The 23,438-nt window shown below is 40.6% G+C and overlaps 1 pseudogene across 1 annotated transcript in view; it reads left to right on the forward strand.

The window, feature by feature from the left end:
- LOC307053709 (putative cation-transporting ATPase 13A5) overlaps nt 1–23,438 on the forward strand; it is a 104,941-nt pseudogene that overhangs the window by 76,855 nt on the left and 4,648 nt on the right. Inside the window, exons 26-30 of the transcript in view lie at nt 570–679; nt 5,460–5,556; nt 7,569–7,641; nt 19,308–19,492; nt 21,451–21,511. The product of the transcript in view is annotated as a putative cation-transporting ATPase 13A5 (transcript). The remainder of the gene's footprint in view (nt 1–569; nt 680–5,459; nt 5,557–7,568; nt 7,642–19,307; nt 19,493–21,450; nt 21,512–23,438) is intronic.

Below are 23,438 nucleotides of genomic sequence, written 5' to 3' on the forward strand. Positions count from 1 at the left end.
CCGTTAAGTGTAAGAACTGTGATAGTAAAGGCCCTCACAAAGTTCCATCCAAATTCTGTCATCCTTTTTTTTTTTTTTTTTTTTGCGGTACGCAGGCCTCTCACTGTTGTGGCCTCTCCCGTTGTGGAGCACAGGCTCAGCGGCCATGGCTCACGGGTCCAGCTGCTCCGCGGCATGTGGGATCTTCCCAGACCGGGACACGAACCCGTGTCCTCTGCATCGGCAGGCGGACTCTCAACCACTGCGCCACCAGGGAAGCCCTCTGTCATCTTGTTAATAGATTTCTGGAATGAGTCCTTCCACTTTCTTATCATGTCTACACCCCCTCCACCAATACACACACACACACACACACACACACACTCTTCTACCACTGGGTCATTGTTTACTTGGTGCCCCTTTAATTGGTGACTGCGTGTATCCAGGTGGAGGAGCAGCATGAACAGAGACCCAGGGGTGGAAGAGTGCAATGTTATCAACTCTATAACGTGAAGAATAGCCTCGCGATGTTTGAAGTGTTAGAGCTTGGCATGAGGAGTCGTGGGTGTAACATGGCTTTATCATTCCAGGCTTTGAAAATGGCTCATGCAGGCATTTTGCTGTCAGAATAGGAGGCATCTGTGGCCTCCCCTTTCACCTTGAAAACAGCCAACACTGAGTGTGTGTCTCCTCTGATCAAGTAGGCCACTTATTCCCCTTCTATCCCCTGACCGACAGGCTCACTGTCTGGCTCTGGACAGAATTCAACTATAGATGAAAGTGATAAATGTCATAGCAGAGGCTTGGGTAAAGTGCTACTGAGTATCATTTAAGGGGGCCATGAGTGCTGCTTGAGAATGCTGGTAAAAACAACCAAAAGGTGACTTATGCTGAGCTTTAAAGGATACATGGCTGTGTCATGTGGACAATTGAAAACTAGAGTTGATATTTAAAAACTTATTGTATATCTTACTTTTCTCCTTTATTTTGTATGTTGGATGCTTACTGGAACCTTTATCTCAGGAGTTGGGGATGAGGGGGAAGCAGAAAAGGAACCCTCCACCAGAAAGCTTCCCCCAATAGTGTCATGTCTCCAAAATATAAATTAGTGAATATCCAAAGTGATTGCACCAGAGACTTTTACAATGGATTGGCAATTGGATTAGGGAAGGAGAAGGAATTAAAAACTGTTTATTTTCCCAGTATAGCTCCCTTACATCCACTGCACTCTCATTTCTAATCTTGTCTGTACTCATATTTATTTTGGTCTAATTATTATGAATCAAATAAAGGTTTTATTGGCTAAATAACTAACAAACAACCATAAATCTTATGATGTGATCCAGGCCAGTAGCTATATGTAGAGATTCATGAATTATTATTCTTAACCAGTGTTTTGATTGCAATATTAGACACTCAGTATTTGCATGTACATTTGCTCTAAATTAACGTTAAAACACTTAAATAATGACATTTTTAGGGATGTCTACTATGGCTCAAACTTCAGGCTGACAATGGAGAAGGATGATATAACATCCAATTAGCACATAAAGATATAAAACAATAGAAGGCCCGGTTTCTATGAAAACTCCAAGTACTGGGCCTTGAGACTTCCCTGGCGGTCCAGTGGTTAAGACTCCATGCTTCCACTGCAGAGGGGCACGAGTTTGATCTCTGGTTGGGGAACTAAGATTCCGCATGCCACATGGCACAGCAAAAAAAAAGAAAAAAGAAATCTACTCATACAGTTAAGAATAAAACATCAGATTTTTTTTCATTTAACGAACGTTTTTTTATTGTATTGTAGTTTATTATTGTATTGTAAGTATAGTTGATTTGCAATGTTGTGTTAATTTCTGCTGTACAGCAAAGTGACTCAGTTATACATACAATTACCTTTTTTTTAATATTCTTTTCCATTATGGTTTATCACAGGATACTGAATATAGTTCCCTGTGCTATACAGTAGGATCTTCTTGTTTATCCATCCTGTATATAATAGTTTGCATCTGCTAAACCTAAACTCCCACTCCATCCCTCCCCTCCACCCCCCCTTGGCAACCACAAGTCTGTTATCTATGTCTGTGAATCTGCTTCTGTTTCATAGATAAGTTCATTTGTGTTGTATTTTAGATTCCACATATAAGTGATATCATATGGTATTTTTCTTTCTGACTTACATCAGGTTTTATACTTTGTGCATAAATTTCTTCCCTCTGATTTTTCCTGTAATACTGTGGGGTAACTTCAGGCCATCTTCACGGCCGATGGTCCAGAGCACATCACAGAATCTTGAGGTTTATACAGAAAAAGACAACCATGAAGTTCTCAACATGTCCCTTGGTGCATCTGAATGTGCAGTGGCCATTGGGAATTATCTAAATGTGCTAGCCTCTGTGTGGCTGCAAAGTAGCAAGACAGCTTGACCCCTCTCCCTGAGTACTGGGTGCCTGTACCTGTGTCCTTCATGCCCTCAAACAACATCACCTCCCCTACCTTCAAAGCAACTTCCCTTGCTAACTCTCATGTTTTTGGCTTCTGAGGACCATTTGGTCCTTAGAGTCCATCTTTGAGGCTCAGAACTTCAGAGTGCTTTTAACTCTTTCCTCTTTCTCATCCCTGGCGAGCCAGGCATTATGTTTTAGTGGTGTGTCTTTTGGAGAGTCTCTCCAAGCCTTACCCTTACTATCTCTATTGCCTTAACCTGGTTTGTGTGATGGTGACTACAAATCTGGAATGTTCGGGACACTTGCCAGACTTCATGCTTCTCATCATCAACGCAACCTATGCAGGTCTTTTAAAATATTGTGCTTGAAAATGTGGTGGATTAAGAATGAGACAGAGCCTTGGGGTGGAGGACTCACATTCCAGTAAAGGGTATAGATATGTGCAGATGTAATCGCATAACACAGAATCTTCTGCCTGATAAGTAAGAGGTGCTCAATAAATTAGCTTTAAATAAATGAACGTCCCAATGACACAGTCATCGTTCCAGTAGTTCAGGATGATAACTCAACCCAAAAGGGAAGGTTTCAAAGGAAGATTGCAATTTGAAGGATGGATAGGATGTATGGAAATGCGAAGGAGGTGGGAGGGAATTACAGGTGGGGGAATGGAGAACCATGTTCAGAAATGGGGTTTTCACTGGAGACTGCAGGGACCTGATAGCCAAACTGGGCTGGAAGCCTTCTCAGATGGGATCTGTGGAGGGGAAGCTGGAGTGCTAGGTGTGGAAGCCTTACATAGGGGGTTCAAACTCCAGGACGGTTTCACCAAGTGCCTACTTGACTCAACCAAAAGACAGTGGCACTTGAACTTTGGATGCCCTTTCTCATGCCCAATGCATTTCTGGAGCCAATATACTGTTTTAAAATACAACTCAGGATGTAAAATTTCTCTAGTGGCAGATGGCTTAGTAAGACTTCAGGGTTAGGCTGATTTTACCCTTGCTGTTCTTGATGCATGCCTAGTCCTGAGAAAACATCCTCTAGAGGAGCAATGAGGTACAGTTTTAGGTACATGGGTCCAGATCCACACGTTTCCATTTTTATTCTTTGAAACATGATTGACTTGCTATACTTCAAGTCCTTTAGGGCAAGGACTATGCCTTATTCATTTCTCTGTTGCTGTGCCTACCACGGTACCTCAGAGCATTTGATGAACGTTTGTGGAATGCATTAAGTAAATGAGTGAGCCGCTTAAAATTCACAACCTTTTGGAATAGCAGTCATTTTGGAGGCCCGTGCCAGGTGTGGGGGTCTCGCATAGGGGGTTCAAACATTCTTTATGTCTTACCATTCTAGATTTTTGCACTTTTTTGTTTTTTTAAATCCAGGTGTCAGTTTTCCTGGAAATGTACAACTGTAGGATAAAAGGATGAAATCACACAGTGCACGTCAGAAAACGATCCAGGCTTCATGTGTTTGCCATTCTCAGCTGGTCTTCTGCTCCACCCTCTGTGCTGAAAACAAAAAGGCAGTACCTCGCAGCCTGGTAGAAAACATCCACCCAAAGCATCCTGGCTCACCTCCCACCAGAATCTTCTCATCTTGTCCAAGACAATGTGGTTGTTAGTTTGGCTCTTTGGGTTTTATTTCTCATGTCCCCGACCTGTTGACAAAGTTTGAGCAGCAGTGTCCATGTCACTGGGGACTGGAAACCAAGAGGATGTGGGCTGCCTCCCATGTGGATTCGCTTCTGCCTTGCTTGACAAGAGGAGGCTGCAGGAGGGCTTGTTTGCCAAGTTCCCTACTCCCTTACTTTGGCCTGTCATAATCCACCACCAACCAGACCCAGTTAAAGGAATAACAGTTCAAACAGAATTTTTTAAAGAGGGTAATATTTACTTTTTTATTCTTATTTATTTATTTATTGGCTGCGTTGGGTCTTGCTGCGTGTGGGCTTTCTCTAGTTGCCATGAGTGGGGGCTACTCTTTGTTGAGGTGCGTAGGCTTCTCATTGCAGTGGCTTCTCTTGTTGCGGAACACAGGCTCCAGGGGCCCGGGCTTCAGTAGTTGTGGCACATGGGCTCAGTAGTTGTGGCACATGGGCTCAGTAGTTGTGGTGCACGGGCTTAGTTGCTCTGTGGAATGTGAGATCTTCCTGGACCAGGGATCGAACCCGTGGTCCCTGCATTGGTAGGCGGATTCTTAACCACTGCACCACCAGGGGAATCCAGTAATATTTGCTTTTTTCTTTTTTATTGAAGTATAGTTGACATACAATATTATGTTAGTTTCAGATGTACAACATAGTGATTTGACATTTATGTACATTATGAATTGATCACCATGATAAGTCTAGTAACCATCTGTCACCATACAAAGTTATTATAATATTATTGACTAGGGACTATTTACTTGCTAAGCTGCAATTTTTACCATTGTCTTTATCTCTTTGGGTTCCCATACCAGCTCACATTATTACCCTGTGTTCTTCCTGGTGTACTGAAGCCAACAAACCCATTTCATATCAAATATTGGTGCCACATCTACTCTTCCTATAATGTGAGAGCACTTGGCCCTTAGCTTTATGTCTCTAAGGGACTTTAAAACACACACGGGGATCAAGTGTTGCTAGGATGGAATGAATCACAGGCGAGTGAGTACTTGACATTTTGCACCTTGTCACAATGTATTGTGTTTATAATGTACATGTTAATCTTCTTAATTCATTGCAAGCTTGTTGAAAATAAGGACTGTGCCTGATTCATTTATATCCTCCGTGACTCTGAGCACAATGCTGGCATGGCACCTTATAAGCCTTACATAAATGTGAACTTATGAATCAGTGGGTGAGGTAATGATTGAAGGAAAGAATGAGTGAGTGAATGAGTGGTTAAATGAATAATTGAGAGGATGAATCAGTGATTAAGTCAATGTATATCAGCAGGCTATTAAAATGAGCCCCTTTTAAAATATAAAAGAGACTGGGAGATATGTGTCATATATAACCAGTTACTTTTACATTTTCTTAAACAGAGAAGGCCTAGCTGCTCTCGTCTCATCCTTTGGGGTATTTAAATACTTGACCATGTACAGCATAATCCACTTTATGGGTACATCACTGCTCTACTGAGTATGAACCAAAATAATTTCTTCCCAGTTCTAATTGCATTTATATCCCTTGTTTATTTAGGGGATGTGGTGCAGCTCTTACACAGGATTTAATGTTTTATAAATAAATGACATTTCTCAAAATAAATGTCTACAAACTTGAGAACTTGATATAGCTGTGCATGAAACACAGAGCTAGAAATAAGTAGATGTGGCTCAGCTTCTAGGAGTGTTGTTTTTCTCTAGATAACCTGAGACACTTGACCTCCTCCAGCCTCTATTTCTTCACTTAGAGTATGGAGAGAGCTTCAGGGGAGCCTAAATATAACTCAGCAGGAAATGCATCAGTCTCCAACTATGGAATATTTTTGGCAGACTAAGAAGAGATAAAAAGAATGAGAAGTTGTTGAATTTGACTTTGAAGGACTCAAAAACTGGAAAAATTCCCACACCGGAGCTTTAGTTCTGAACTTGCCCAGAACTTACACGTCATTAGTAAAGGATTAACAATTCTGTAAAAATGTTTTGAAAAGACTTTTGAAATGAAATGATAAAAATAATCATCTAAGAATTAATTAGCTGTATGGAAGAAATATGTATATGTTGAAAGTAATCTGCATCGGTTCAGTCATAACTTACTCTACAGTAAAACTCTCCACCAGGCTCAGAGAACTCTGTGGGGAGGGAATTATTTTACTTCTTTCCTAAGACATTTGAGTGGTGAAAGCAGGGACCACAGGACTCCAGCCTCAGTGAGCTATTGATTGAAAGAAGCATACACAGAGGCTAAGGGCTAACTAGGTGGGTAGAAACAAGAAATGGTTTGGGAGTCAGGAAACCTGGATTCAAATTCTGCCTCTATCACTAAGAACAAATTAGATCTTGCCCTTGGCCGAGCCTTTATCTGCCTCTGGGAACTCAGGCTGACTGATTTCCAAAGCCCTCAATAGTTCCCTGAAAACTGCTCCCATAATAAAAAGTAAAGTTGTCTTTGAAAAGCCCTGTTCCATCTCACCCTGCTTGTATGTAATTTTACCATTCTGAGGGCAAAAGAATATGAGAAGGAAATGTAAAAAGACAGAGAAATAATTGGAGGATGAGAGGAACACTGAGAAACTATTTGCATTCTCTGAAAATTATGAAAGCAGAATTTCAGTTCCAAAGTCTCCATGGATAGAGTTGGAACCAGTCTACTCTGAAACCATTCACTCTGATGGTCTAGACCTAAGTAAGAGTGTCCTCCAAGGACCTTCACCTGGAAACATCTTGGCCTTGAGTTCACTCTCCAAGGGGCCAGAAATATTTTCATTTGCATCAATGTGGTCTTTAATACGCATAGAACCAGATTATGATTTAGTGCTCAGTCAATAGCTATGAGCAGAGAAACAGACTTGGCAGCAAAAGGTATCGCAAGGCAAGTTCTTGGAGAGTATCGAGCTGACTTTCATGTTTAAATGCTTCAATTCCATAAATGTGAACTGAAAAGGAGTTCTATGTCTACACAAACCTTAGAAAGGCAGGTGGTATACCAGAATGCAGTCTGCAGTGGGCTTTCTTGGGGTGGGGAACTTGTTCAGTTTGTGAAAGTAGATGGACTCCAAGAGAACGATGTTGTGAACTCAATCCATGGATGAGGATGGAGAGAAAAACGTGTTGAATGATTTGAAGCCTTGACTTCAAATTTTAAGTATGAAGTTCCCAGAAGAACTTTCAGGCTTTAATATCTTATGTTGAGAGTTCAACTACCCAGGCTGAGTCTACAGCTGCCAGAATTACTATGGCCAATAAGGAGGGTGTTTCCCAACTGACTGACTCTCATTGCTAATATGGAATTAAGTTAAACACTGGGAAAATAGTGATTTGGTTTTATTCTATCCAATGAGATGCTAAAGATGTTAGGTAAGTTCCTTTCTTCCTAAAGTGGGGAGGAAAGTAACAGCTGCTTCCTGACTACTTTTAAGAAGAGTGTTGGGAATGATAAAGACAATATGATGGCAGAAGCCTCACTTATGTTTACTTTTCTTTCCTTTTCAGCAACTACAGCTCTTCGGGATTTACCAGTATCTCATGCCAGGTGTTGCTACTACCTTGATGGTCTGTTTAACAAGTAAGCTCTTTAGCAAAGTAAACCATATTAGTTGTATTTATCCATGAAATTCTAGAACTATTCATACAAATAAGAGGTTCGGACAATGACACATCTTAACTACCAAGACCTCATTACCTGTGAATTTTTTGAAAGTGGTGTTGGCAGTAAGTTGAGCTTGAAGTCCTCAGACTTGGCGTTAATATGTCCTGATAGAAAATAGGTCTTAGCCTTATAAAATTGTCAACACATTCTCAGTTCTTTGTAGGTTTGTGTCTTGTACAAAGAAAAATGTACAAGAAATCCGGGAAGGGAAATCTTTGAAACCCAAAGGTCATTTTCCATTATTCAGCTATGCTTCACATTGACGTGAAACCAGACTTTTTCTAGGTCTTTGACGTTTGAGAACAAATGCTAGCGCTTTATTGTAGTGGAATTCTCTCAAAAGCAAGGTGTGGCTCACAGCAGCTATTGCTTATTTCCTTCCTTTGAGATGACACTGATAAAGTACTTCCTACCAAGGAACTTAGAGCTTGATACTAACTCTTAGTAAGTGAGAAAGGTGACTGCCTCAACAGAGAGCAAAGAAAAAGAATGTTATACTCATCTCCTTTTCCTTGTTCAACAAAGGAAGTGTTAGGAAAAATAACAGATAAAACATGCAGCAATGCAGGATATTAACAACCTTGAGAATTTCATGTAGCATCTTTTTTTTAATAAGCAGATATTCATTTTTCATTATTACTTATATATTTATTTATTTTTGGCTGTGTTGGGTCTTTGTTTCTGTGCGAGGGCTTTCTCCAGTTGTGGTAAGTGGAGGCCACTCTTCATCGCGGTGCGCGGGCCTATCACTATTGTGGCCTCTCGTGGCGGAGCACAGGCTACAGACGTTCAGGCTCAGTAGTTGTGGCTCACGGGCTCTAGAGCGCAGGTTCGGTAGCTGTGGCTCACGGGCTCTAGAGCGCAGGTTCGGTAGCTGTGGCTCACAGGCTCTAGAGTGCAGGCTCGGTAGCTGTGGCTCACGGGCCTAGTTGCTCCGTGGCATGTGGGATCTTCCCAGACCAGGGCTCGAACCCGTGTCCCCTGCATCGGCAGGCAGATTCTCAACCACTGCGCCACCAGGGAAGCCCCATGTAGTATCTTAAAAACATGAAAGTGATATTGAGGTCATATATTATATTAACCCAATGACAAAATTTACCAGTATCAGGAATGTAAGTAATCTCAATTTTGATTCTTAGGGTTGAAATATCTATTTATAGCCCTCTAAAATATTTTCTATGTGTTATTAATATTCACGTGACTGGATAATTTTGAATCCTTGATATTGCTTCTAGAATGTTCGCTATTTTTTAAAGCAATTTGCATGATTTACTTGTGAAGATGGACAATGATGTTAAAAAGAAAAAAGAATACCTGATGTTCCAAGAGCTAAGCTAGCAGGCAGTAGCGTGAAAGTGAAGGCCATGGCCATCCTCTACCACTCCCTATCTCCGCGACCTTTGGGAAATTATTTACTAAATAAATAATTGACTCATATGAAAGGTCCTTATAAGGTTGTGAGGATCAGATAACATACCACATGTAAAGTGTATAGTACAGTGCATCACACCCTGTAAACACTCATTACAAGATGAATGATATTGTGCTACACCCATCCTTTTTGTCTTTTTTTTGAGATGACTGATTAATTTGGTGAGCCCTTGAAAAGACTTAGCCTGTGTACAAGTAGACTGTTTGATTAGAAATTCAAAAACATGGGTGGTAGCCTTGCCACAGAATTGCCAGGTGACCTTGAGCAAGTTGTTTTGAGCTTTTGCACACTTAATTTCATGATACTTGTTATGAATTTGACTCCCAAGGTGATGGGTATACTTTATGCTTTCCCATGGCAATAGCCTGCTGACTCTCATGCCAGTTGGTCATGCTGTGAAACTTACCCTCTCATCTCAGAGCAAGTTTGGTGGGAGAATTGGGATGACTCAGGGCAGGACCACTGTTACCAGTGGGAGAGAAAAGTCTCAGAAGGGTGATAGATCAGAAGCATAGTGTTCTATTTGAATGACAGCACTTTATCAATTATTATTCAACAAATGTGTAGCTGTCTAAGTAAATGGTGAAGGTGAAAAAAGAGGGTGGAGGGCTTCCCTGGTGGTGCAGTGGTTGAGAGTCCACCTGCCGATGCAAGGGACACGGGTTCGTGCCCCGGTCCGGGAGGATCCCACATGCCGTGGAGCGGCTGGGCCCGTGAGCCATGGCCGCTGAGCCTGCGCGTCTGGAGCCTGTGCTCCGCAACGCGAGAGGCCACAACAGTGAGAGGCCCGTGTACCGCAAAACAAACAAACAAAAAAAAAGAGGGTGGAAACTGCTATTTTTGTTTGTTTTTACCACCTGCCTTCAAACACTATTGCTTTTCCATCCCTGCAAGTTCAGTCATCCTACAGGCAGATCATTTCCTGGTCAATTCTAGGTATTTAAATGACATCATCTTTAGATATAAAAAGTCCAGGTATTATAAATTAACATTTCATGTTTTCATCCAATTCAAACTTTTCTTCCCCAGATGAAGCCTTACCTGTGGCTTGGAGCAGGCAGTGGGAGAGAAGGCCATGGTCTCTATTTTCCTTTGTTTTCTACTTTCTCCCCTGCTTCAGCGAATATAAGCGGCAGGAGCTCAGGACATTTTGCTTAAGTGGGAGTACTCTAGTTTTCTCCTTTCAAGTGCCCTCTAACAGGGTAAGCATCTAAACTCAGGCACTTTGCATGGGGCTCACTGGTGAGTTCTTGAGTTCTTCAGAGATTCCCAGTCCAGCGCTCTGGACTAGACCACTCCCTGACATGTGTGGCGCTCTCTCCTCTGATGCCTCAGGATTTCTTTCAGGATCTGCCTTCTAGTGGTACATATCACAAAGCCTTTTTCTTCTGCTGGGCCCTCTAGCCTCAGCTGAACAGCCCACTGGGCAGATTCCTTCCAAGACAGCTCTAGACTGGCTAATTTCCATCCCTTCTACTTGACGTACCGGATAGTAGATGTGTAGCTTGTTCTCACTGCTGCCCCTTCTCTCTTCCCTTTGATATTACAGAAAGGGGAATGAGAGCCATTCTCCACCCTCACCACTTCAGGTCTCTCCTGGAGTGGTTTTTATCACCTCCCTTCATTTGTGTTGTGATGCTGGGAAGAAAACCACAGTTCTTGGGCTTCCCTGGTGGCACAGTGGTTGAGAGTCCGCCTGCCAATGCAGGGGATACGGGCTCGTGCCCCGGTCCGGGGAAGATCCCACATGCCGCGGAGCAGCTGGGCCCGTAAGCCATGGCCGCTGAGCCTGCGCGTCCAGAGCCTGTGCTCCGCAACGGGAGAGGCCACAACAGCGCGAGGCCCGCGTACCACAAAAAAAAAAAAAAGAAAAAAAGAAAACCACAGTTCTTGTTTCTCCTAACAATTCCCGTTAAAGAATCTCTTGATCATCTCCATGGTTTACTCTTATATAGTCTGTACATAGGTAACTGGGGGAGGGGGGATGGCATGCTTACAGTTGAAGGACCAGTGTGGATCCCTCTTAGTAGGTACTATGGAGATACGGTAGTCATCTTTCTTTACATTAAATTGGCACTTACCTCTCACTGTCCTCAAATATGAGGCTCAGCAAAATTCCCCAGACAAGAGGAAAATCTCCATTCAACCTCCTCTTAGAAGTGTTCATCTCCTACTATGTGTTAGGCACATTAAGTACCTGGGCATTAAAAGGCTGATCACTGATGTATAGAGTTTAGTGGAGGATTCACATACATGAATGGATGAAATACAAGTCAAAAATAGTGAGTACCAGAAAACAGCAGATGCTTTTGGAGTTTGGAAAAAGGGAATATTGTTTCTGATGATCTGCAGTTAAGGAGGAGATGGCAATGTAGAAAAGAGAGATACTGGGATGGCTTCATGGAAGAAGTAGCATTTACACCAAAATAGGAAGGGTGAAAAGATTTCAGATATCTTTTACCAAAAGAAGGGCATTTCAAGTAGAAGGAAGCAGCATGAGCAAGAGAGCTGATAAATATAGGGGGTGAGTTTTTCAATTTGACCACACTGTAGGCTATGTGGAAAAAAACAGCAGGAGATAAAATTTGACAAAGTAGGTTGGGTCAGATCACAGAATCTTGACGGACCGGCTGATAACTGTGGACATTTATCTGCAGACATTAAGAGTCATTGATGATTGGACGATCAATGTAAAATCACTCTCACTAAAGCATCTATATTTCCAGGTTCACGGTTAGGACTTTGACCCTAAGCCTGAATTATTATGGGACAAAGAAAATGCCATAACATTAAGCTAAGTGAAATAAGCCAGAGAAAGACAAATACTGTCACTTATATGTGGAATCTAAAAAATATAACAAATTAGTGAACATAACAAAAAAGAAGCAGACTCAGATAGAGAGAACAAACTAGTGGTTACCAGTGGACAGGGTGGGGACGGGCACTAAAGGGATCAGGGTACAAACTGTTGGGTGTAAGATAGCCTACAAGGGTATATTGTACAGCATGGGGAATATAGCCAATATTTTGTAATGACTGTAAATGGAGTGTAACCTTTAAAAATTGCATAAAATTTTTAAAAAATTAATTTAAAAAACCATAATGAAATAAATCTACCGAGTACATTCTCTTGGAGAATGTTAAAAAAAAGACAATTCTATCACATTATTTATTTATTTACTTGCTTATCTATCCACACCCTGCCTTGTTCCCACAAGATTTTATTTTATTTATTTTTTTAACATCTTTCTCGGAGTATAATTGCTTTACAGTGGTGTGATAGTTTCTGCTTTATAACAAAGTGAATCAGCTATACATATACATATATCCCTATATCTCCTCCCTCTTGTGTCTCCCTCCCACCCTTCCTATCCCACCCCTCTAGGTGGTCACAAAGCACCAAGCTGATCTCCCTGTGCTATGTGGCTGCTTCCCGTTACCTGTCTATTTTACATTTGGTAGTATTTATAAGTCCATGCCAGTCTCTCACTTCGTCTCAGCTTACCCTTCCCCCTCCCCATGTCCTCAAGTCCATTCTCTACGTTTGAGTCTTTATTCCTGTCCTGCCCCTAGGTTCTTCAGAACCTTTTTTTTTTTCTTTTTTAGATTCCATATATATGTGTTAGTATATGGTATTTGTTTTTCTCTTTCTGACTTAATTCACTCTGTATGGCAGACTCTAGGTCCATCCACCTCACTACAAATAACTCAATTTCATTTCTTTTTATGGCCGAGTAATATTCCATTGTATATATGTGCCACATCTTCTTTATCCATTCATCCGATGATGGACACTTAGGTTGCTTCCATGTCCTGGCTATTGTAAATAGAGCTGCAATGAACATTGTGGTAAACGACTCTTTTTGAATTATGGCTTTCTCAGGGTATATGCCCAGTAGTGGGATTGCTGGGTCGTATGGTAGTTCTATTTTTACTTTCTTAAGGAACCTCCATGCTGTTCTCCATAGTGGCTGTATCAACTCACATTCCCACCAACAGTGCAAGAGGGTTCCCTTTTCTCCACACCCTCTCCAGCATTTATTTTTTCTAGATGACCATTCTGACTGGTGTGATGTGATACCTCATTGTACTTTTGATTTGCATTTCTCTAATGATCAGTGATGTTGAGCATTCTTTCATGTGTTTGTTGGCAATCTGTATATCTTCTTTGGAGAAATGTCTATTTAGGTCTTCTGCTCATTTTTGGATTGGGTTGTTTGTTTTTTTGATATTGAGCTTCATGAGCTGCTTGTAAATTTTGGAGGTTAATCTTTTGTCAGTTGTTTCATTTGCAAATATTCTCCCATTCTGAGGGTTGTCTTTCATCTTGTTTATGGTTTCCTTTGCTGTGCAAAAGCTTTTAAGTTTCATTAGGCCCCATTTATTTATTTTTGTTTTTATTTCCATTCCTCTAGGAGGTGGGTCAATAAGGATCTTGTGATTTATGTCATAGAGTGTTCTGCCTATGTTTTCCTCTAAGAGTTTGATAGTGTCTGGCCTTACATTTAGGTCTTTAATCCATTTTGAGTTTATTTTTGTATATGGTGTTAGGAAGTGTTCTAATTTCATTCTTTTACATGTAGCTGTTCAGTTTTCCCAGCACCACTTACTGAAGAGGCTGTCTTTTCTCCATTGTATATTCTTGTCTCCTTTATCAAAAATAAGGTGACCATGTGTGCATGGGTTTATCTCTGGGCTTTCTATCCTGTTCCATTGATCTGTATTTGTGTTTTTGTGCCAGTACCATACTGTCTTGATTACTGTAGCTTTAGTATAGTCTGAAGTCAGGGAGCCTGATTCCTCCAGCTCCATTTTTCTTTCTCAAGATTGCTTTGTCTATTCATGGTCTTTTGTGTTTCCATACAAATTGTGAAGTTTTTTGTTCTAGTTTTTTGAAAAATGCCATTGGTAGTTTGATAGGGATTGCATTGAATCTGTAGATTGCTTTGGGTAGTATAGTCATTTTCACAATGTTGATTCTTCCAATCCAAGAACAGGGTATATCTCTCCATCTGTTTGTATCATCTTTAATTTCTTTCATCAGTGTCTTATAATTTTCTGCATACAGGTCTTTTGTCACCTTAGGTAGGTTTATCCTTAGATATTTTATTCTTTTTGTTGCAGTGGTAAATGGGAGTGTTTCCTTAATTGCTCTTTCAGATTTTTCATCATTAGTGTATAGGAATGCAAGAGATTTCTGTGCATTAATTTTGTATCCTACTACTTTATCAAATTCATTGATTAGCTCTAGTAGTTTTCTGGTAGCATCTTTTGGATTCTCTATGTATAATATCATGTCATCTGCAACAGTGACAGTTTACTTCTTCTTTTCCGATTTGGAGTCCTTCTATTTTTTTTTTCTTCTCTGATTGCCATGGCTAAAACTTCCAAAACTATGTTGAATAATAGTGGTGAGAGTGGACAGCCTTTTTTGCTCCTTATCTTAGTGGAAATGGTTTCAGTTTTTCACCATTGAGAACAATGTTGGCTGTGGGTTTGTCATATATGGCCTTTATTATGTTGAGGTAAGTTCCCTCTATGCCTACCTTCTGGAGGGTTTTTATTGTAAATGGGTATTGAATTTTGTCAAAAGCTTTTTCTGCATCTAGTTAGATGATCATATGGTTTTTCTCCTTCAACTTGTTAATATGGATTATCACATTGATTGATTTGCATATCCACAAGATTTTAATGCAACATACAAAGGCCACTAATAAGACAAGATATAATATATGAAAGGAAAAATCTAGGACAAAAGCAAGATGAAGTCAGAAAAGTCAATTAAGAAAATGCATGTCTTCAAGTCCAATTTGACCTTCATAAGTTTAGATGCCATTTTGAAAGGAACTTGTTGTAACTACACCCATGTTCTTTTCAGTAAGACCCACTCAAATTAGATGAAGAAAATTGAGGAAGGGACATGTTTAAGAATCTAATTCTCAAAAAAATTCTGAGAACAGAAAGTTGAAAGTATCAAGCCTTGAGGAGGGCTAGAGAGTCCTCTTTCCTTACTTCCAAGAGACCATCTTCTGTCTTTCTTCTTCTTTCTATCCTTTCTGTTTTCATCTGACTTCTACTCATTCACTTTGCAAATGACCCCAGATGGTGACTACTGTTGAGTTTCCATAACCTTTCTGCGTGTCCTCCTACAGCCAATTAGCTCAACCTCTCAGTGTCATTTGCAAATCGTTTGGAAAGAAAATTTATCAACTTCTCTTGGGTAAGATGCCCAGTCGAGGCCAATCATTTCTATAAGTGAAGTCATGTAATTCAGCTCCATTTGGGCCAATCACTCCAGCATATTGGAGGAGGCACAGTGTACAGAGAAGAAGGCTGTAGGAGAGATTGTATCTGTTATAGAACTACCTCTCTTAAGTTCCATCAGTGCTTCAATGAGTCCTTTCTGGGTCTTCGTCCCCTTGGAGAATCTGTTGGAAGGTAGAGATCTTCTTACCTTAAAAATCTCCTGAGGCACAATCAAAATTTTGCATGTAGTTTAGATGAGTTCACAAGACTCCTGAAATTTGACTTACGTGACTTGAAATGTCCATAACACAAGTAAGCCAACTATTTAGGAGAAACATTCCTACATAATATCCAAATGATGATGAACAGTTAAAAACTATACTTTGAGAATAGAATTTAAAAGCTGCTAAGTCCTCCCATACAGCAGGCTCTGTGCTAGGTTCAGTAAGGAACAGAAAGTGGAACGAGACAGGATTTCTTCCATTAGGGAGCTCACAGTCTGCTGAATACATATGTAAACAAGTAGACTTAATGCCAGACATTCTGAACTATAGCAGCAATGTGCTGAGGAAACTCTGAGGAGGTAATGATTAATTCTGAATAAAATATAACACTTCACAAGTTTTTATTCCTCTGCATGCAATCTGATATATATATATATATATATATATATATATATATATATATATATATATCATCATTTTAAAGAAACCTAGACAAGTTAGAAAAGTTCTTCTAGTTGCTGATAAACTGTTCTGCTGCCTGAGCTTGTATTGCAGGGCTCCTCATTTTATTCTTTTCAATTCATGAGCTCCAAACCACTGCAGTCTGCTGTAGAGCAGAGAACATGGGGCTTTACAGTCACACAGACTTGAGTTTACATCACCACCATGTCACTCACTAACTATGGGTCTTTAAGCAAGGGATTCTAGTTCTCTGAACATCAGTTTCTTTACTGGTAAGAAAATATACCTATTTCGCATTGCTTCTTAAAGAAATAACAATAATGTTTATAAAACACTTAGCACAGCCTCTGGAACCTAGTAGGGACTCTAAAGTGGTTGTTATTATTTTTATTTTTATTTATAGTCAAGTATACAGAGTCCCTGTCAGAAAGTATTAAACATCTCTATTAGGGAAAAAGTGAGAATAATCTTTATGTAAGGATTCTGTATCAACTGCCACAGTAATTGCCATAGTAATGCTGCATAACAAACCACTCTCAAAACTCAGTGGCTTAAAATAGCCACTCATGGTTTTAAAAGTTGACTACCATTCAGTTGATCTAGGTGGGCTTACCTGAGCCACTCTGCTTAGGATGTAGATTAGTTGGTCTTGGCCCAGGCTTTGGGTTTAATTCAGGTTTGTTCTACATTTTTCTTTCTGGGGCTGGACTGAATGGACAAACCTGGGCATGCTATGAGTACAGATGAAAGACAGCAGAGCCAGAGAGCAAGCCCAGCCATGCAAGCATGCCTCAAAACTGCTAACATCTCTCTGGCCAGAGAAAATTACACAGTAAATACCAAAATTAAGGGTAGATAAAGTACACTTTGCCACAATGAGGCCAATAGTTCAATATTCCACAGTCCCTGTGTAAAAGAAAAGGCAGAAACTACAATGAACATCTGAGAAAGAGAAGACCAAAGAGGTAGAAGCCAGATGCCCAGAGGTGCAATTACACATCTTTCCATTACCCACAGCCTCTCTATGAACTCTGTGGCCACATTACACCTTGGATACTGGACTGCAGAGAGAACTCCAAGCACTGCAGCCTCTGCTTTCTATGGCCACAGAGCTGTCTCCTTGCACCCTTCCCCCAGCATTGACCACAGTCCACACTGTGTACCTCTTCTCTGTGTGCCCATGCAATGACTTCTGACACCAACTACCTGGAGTTGGGCCAAACCTCACAGGTTAAGGGACAGCCTTCACAAGACTGCCTTCACTTTAGGCACCAGCTGTAAGTTTGGGGGTCCCCATGCCACTCATACTTCTGATGTGCTGGTTATAAATGTGGGCATTCTCACTAGTCCCTCAGGTTCAATCATTTGCAGCAACAACTCACAGAACTCAGGAAAGTGCTATCCATCTGATTACAGTTTTATTATAACAAAAAGATGTAAATCAGAACCAATCAAAGGGAGAGACATAAGGGCAAGGTCTGGGAGGATCTCAAACATGACTTTCCCATTGTCCTCTCCCTAGGGAGTCAGTCTGCCTGACTCTCCTGGCACGTGGATGTGTGACCATATGCAGAGTACTGCCAAACAGGGAAGCTCACCTGAGCTTTGGTGTCTGGAGTTTTTACTGAGGTTTCATCACAGCAACATGATTTATTGAATCATTGGCCATGAGGTTGAACTCAATCTCCAGCTCTCTTCTTCTCTGAAGGCCCCAGCTCTCTAATCATACAGTTGGTATTTCTGGCATGGCCAGCTCGCATCCTGAGCCATCTCATTAGCACAAACTCTCTTTAGGCCCACTATGAACAGAAGAGATATTCCTATCAATCAGGAAATTCCAAGGGTTTAGAGGATATATCCCAAGAAGTGGGGACAAAGGCCAGTCAAACTTTTCACTCCAAGGGTCCACCTGAGACAAAGGCTAGCCACATTCTTTATTACACACCCCATCTGTGTTTTCCACTGGACATCAAGCTCTTTAAAAACAGAGGAGATGTCCTTCTCAACTCTGCATAACTCACAGCCGCTAGCCCAGCACCCTCCTGGGAAACACTGACTAAATTGATAAAGGTAAAGCTTTAGACAGTCAGAGAGATTTAGGATAAATGAGTTGGAAGAGCCTTTGGAGACCATTTAGACATTCCAACACATTCGTTGTATGCATGAGAAAATGAAGAACCAAAGGGTATTTGTGATAACCCCGGAACACGCATTGAGCAAACTAAGACCTGCTTTAGAGTTCTATTATCTAAAACTGGACACTCAATCCCCGCCGCCCTGCCTTTACATGCATGAACACAGACCTAAGTATACATACCTCACTTTCTTACATCAAAGAAACCAGTCATAAGCTATGAAAAGGGGAGAAGTAACAGATGTAAAGAACTGAAACATCCCGACCTCCCCATGCTTCTTTCCTGTTCTGCCCTGAGAAGTAAAGTATATTCCATTTTCATCAGTTTGTTAGCATATAAGGCTTCTGAGATGGATGTAATCATCATTTTTTTCTTTTTTTTTTTTGTGGTTCTGTTTAATCCCTGCCCATTGCCAATCCCTTAAATGTTAAAAAATAAATTCTAGGACCAAAATATATTTTAACATCCCCATCTGGAGGGAAGATTACTTTAAGTTCTTTTTCCTAACTAATTCTAATGTGCTCTAGCAGTCTTCCAATTACACACTTGTCCAGAAGGGAGCAGAACATACTTCTAGCATCTATCCTAGTACACTGAAGTGCTCAGAGAATGTTGGCTAAGTGAATAATAGAGTGAGTGTTTTTTAAAAAATTTCCCAGCATACGAAGATTAGTCCAGTTAGATGCCTCCTTACTCTCTTCATCTTAACTCTCCACTTTTCCATCATCACTGAGAGAGAACAGTACTGTTACCTGTGTGGAAAGTCATTTTTCTCTTTTACATACCATTCCTAGCCAGTCTGGTTGTGGAGAAAATATTTGCACTATGCAATATGGTACATGTATTAATTATAGAACTTTTGAACCCATTAATTTTCATTTCTGAAGATGAAACCAAAACATGGAAGAGGCAAAGGCTGGTAGCATTGGACGTGCAGCTAGGCAGTGAGCTTACCCAGATGTAAACCATCAATTCATGTTTGCTGAGTCTGAGCCCTAACACAAGACTCAGGGTAACATGCATGTCAATCTTTTATTCTCAATAATGAAATTGTAACAAGGAAAAATGCATTTGTCTTTTCATTGAGCTCAACTCATGCCCACCCAAAGCTGGCTCCATACCAACCAGCAGGACAGCTCCTTTCTCCCCCTTTGCTGTTGTCAGTCTTTTTAAACACCTGCTTCACCTGCATTGTGCAGGTCTGTGCATTTCTCTGTGTGAAGCAGCAGTCCTGGTATTGTGAGGTCTACAGATACCGGTCAAATTTGGTTTCTTAGTTTTCCTTTCTGAAGGTGGTACAATGAACACCCAATGACGCTGTTCAACTTGGTTTGAATATATATTTTAAACTTTTAATTAACCAAAGTTGTTTACAGACTGCAAAACACCAGTGATGAGATAGAACACAGAACACAGTCAATGGGTGGAGTGCTGGAGTGAGCCATGTGGGTGGGGAAAGATCTTCACATTGGCTGTTGATGTATAGATGTAACGGGAAGATCCCACATGCTGCGGAGCAGCTAGGCCCGTGAGCCATGGTCACTGAGCCTGCGCGTCCAGAGCCTGTGCTCCATAACTGTAGAGGCCACAACAGTGAGAGGCCCGCGTACTGCAAAAAAAAAAAAATGGGAGATGTATTTCATCAAATGTCTTCCTATCACCTACTGGGATGATTATACTTGTCTTCTATTTTGACCTATTGCTAGAATGTGTTACATTAATTAACTTATTATTAAATCATCTTCATATTCTTGAGAAAACTCTACTTATTTGTGGTGGATTACACTTTTACTGAATTGAACTTTATTGGTTTTTAATATCTACATCTTATATGGGATTGATCTGAAGTTTTTTGTGTAGTGTTTTGTTAGGTTTGAGTATTAGACTTGAAAACTCTTGGACTTTTTCTTTCTTTTGGAATATATTTTATAAGTAGGAATAGTCTACTCCTTGACCATTTGCAAGAACCCAGTAAAATCATCTGGTTCCAAATCCTTTCTTTGAAAGAGTTAATTTTTTGAGGATTGGTTTAGGTTGTCCTCTTTGTAAACTGTTTTTCAAAATAAATTTGTTTTTGCCCAGATAATTCTATTTTATCGATATTAGTTTGTCTTAGCATAGGGTTTGGGATGGTATTTTCTTACAATTTTTAATGACTTCTACAGCTCTTTTAATAGCTTCTCATCTTAATCATGTTTATGTGTATTATGTTTATTTATTCTTACCAGAAATGTATTTTTACTGGTTTTCTTTAAATAATTTAAAGAATTATTTAATAATTCTGTATGCTTTCTATTTTCTAATTTGTTCATTTTTGCTTTTCTAATTTTTCCCCTTCTTACTTCCCTTGAAAAATTTTTTTAACGTTTGAATTGATTTCTTTTTTCTTTTTTTGCGGTATGCGGGCCTCTCTCTGTTGTGGCTTCTCCCATTGCGGAGCACAGGCTCCGGATGCGCAGGCTCAGTGGCCATGGCTCACGGGCCCAGCCGCTCCATGGCATGTGGGATCTTTCTGGACCGGGGCACGAACCCGTGTCCCCTGCATTGGCAGGCGGACTCTCAACCACTGTGCCACCAGGGAAGCCCTCATTGCTATTCTTAAATATGAAATGTAATTTACCATACAAAACCACTTTTAGCAATTATATTATTCACATTCTCTCTGTTTTCATCCTCCCCGATTCTTTTTGTATAAGCTGTTTGTCAAAGATTTTGAGAGCATGCTAAGGTCTTCTTTTAATTATAGTTTTTACAAATTTCTTCCTGAATTTCTTATAATTTTTCTTAATTTTGACATAGTATTTGATAATGCCCTTGGCTCCTGTCACAACAAAACGAGATTCTGTTTTGTATTTTCAAGTTAATCTCTTATAGCAATTTTTTAAATCATAGATATATTTTACGAGGATATATTACGTTGTCTAGTACTTTAATTTGAATAGTAGCTGCAAAGTCCTTCTACATAAATTGAGTTAATTGGAGCTGGATTAGTTACATCATAGTGACTTAAAGCTTTTGGGTAAATTCAAATCCCTATGTCAAACATAACTGATAATTTTAAATGAAAAATGTTTTCTAAACATATTCTAACAAACACAGTCTTATAATAAATCATATACTCTCAAGGTTACAAGTCAAAAGTCCTTGGAACTACTATTAAAATATACAAGCAATTTTATTCTGATGTAACAGAAAAGTCTTTACCTTTCTTAACACCCTTTGACAGAAGATCAACTTTATGATGATGAGACATAAGAAACATACAGGTTTAATTTTTATGGAAACAGGTGTGAATATTCACTAACCTTTTTCTTATCTGAGGATAATCTGTAATGGCTTGCCCAGGGCTTGTCTTCCCAAATCACCTGTGCAAACGGAGCCCATTCTTTCAACTTTCTTCATCAATAGCAACTAACCAAGGAGGGCAACATTCACTTCAGTTCTTTATTACGTTTTCCAGTCAAAGCTGAATTAAAGAAGAGAGCCTTATCATTTTGTTTCTACACTGCTCATTTGTGCCCTAGCCTGGCCTGCTTTTCAGATCACTAGTCTGAGTACAGTGTGATGTGCACAGCAGTCAGCCCAGTTCCAGTAAGTACCAGGCCTCATCAGGATGGACATTTGGGGCATCATGTTCTTCCCAGCATCTGGGTCCTTGGGACTTGGAAAAAATGAAGTAAATGAAAAATCCATACAGCCATCTCCTGGGGGTATTCTCATCACCAAGCTGCTCAGATTGCTTTATTTTAGGAGATGCACCTCCCTCTTTTCTTCTGTCTCACACCTCTCTCAAGCAAGCCTGGGTATTCTTCCAGGAGGTGCTACCTCTAGTTGTATACATAAAATGAGGCATGGATGAATATGAGGGTGGGTGTAGGTGGTAAGGGGAAAAACTGAGCCCTTGTGGCTTCAAAAAGTAGGGTCTGCTGTAGAAGGACAGTTGCCTCTGATTCCTGGTTGGTATGGACCTCTATGGAGTTGGGAGCCAATAGACCACCAACACTGGAATAAATGAGGTAGAGAGAATATAAGAGAAAATCTAATTTGTTTGTTTATAAATTTTGAGTATTGTAAGAATCATTTATATCATATCAACACTGATTAAATGCTATTGTTTTGGCCTGAAGGTGCTCATCCCATCAAAGAGCATTTATAAGGCACCATCTACAAAGCACCTGAAAGTTCTGATGCACACAGGAGTGGATGGGTTTGGGGGATAAGAACAGGGATGTTGGCACAGTGTATCCTGAGAAGTTGAGCGCCCCAAAGTAAAGCAATGTGGGCAGGTTGGAGATAAAGAAACCAGCAGATGTGCATGCTAGTTTCTCACTTCCTCTTTCAATTAGAGTCCCAGAAAAGCAGATACAAAGTCCCTTTCAGGTGGTTACAGCCTAGTAGATACATAAATGAAGACCATGTAAAGCAGAGTGATAGACACCATATGAAATAAAACTTGGTAAGGGAAGACTGGGGAGTCTTTAAAAGAAAGTGGTGCTGGAACTGGGCTTTTTAAGAAAAATTGGGGGTTTCCCTGGTGATGGAGTGGTTAAGAATCCGCCTGCCAATGCAGGGGACACGGGTTCGAGCCCTGGTCCGGGAACATCCCACATGCGGTAGAGCAACTAAGCCCGTGCGTCCCAACTACTGAGCCTGCGCTCTAGAGCCCGCAAGCCACAACTACTGAAGCCTGCATGCCTAGAGCCCGTGCTCCACAACAAAAGAAGCCACCGCAATGAGAATCCCGAGCACCACAATGAAGAGTAGCCCCCACTCGCTGCAACTAAAGAAAGCCTATGAGCAGCAATGAAGACCCAACGCAGCCAAAAATAAATAAATAAATTTAAAACAAAAAAAGAAAAATTGGAACTTGCCAAGACTGGGAGAATATCATCTACGCAGGGCATTTTATGAACCAAGGCACAGAAGTGTTGGGTCTCTGTGGAAGCAGCAGGTTTGTGGTTTAACTTTCCTGGCACATAGGGAAGAGCAACCAGAGATCAGTTTAGAAAGGCTGATTGGAACCAGATTGCGGAAGGCCTTGAATGTCAGTCGTTCAAGACCCTTGGACTTTATTCTCTAGGCAATGAGGAAGAGTGGGGTGTCACCAAGAAGAATGACTGTTTATTTATTCATGAACGACACTAGACCTGAGGTGATAAAGCATCAGGATCTCTCTGGTGACCATTTACATGGGCTGGTCACTGCAGGGTGTCC

The sequence above is a fragment of the Hyperoodon ampullatus genome (assembly GCF_949752795.1).
Source record: "Hyperoodon ampullatus genome assembly, chromosome: 5".
NCBI lineage: Eukaryota > Metazoa > Chordata > Mammalia > Artiodactyla > Ziphiidae > Hyperoodon > Hyperoodon ampullatus.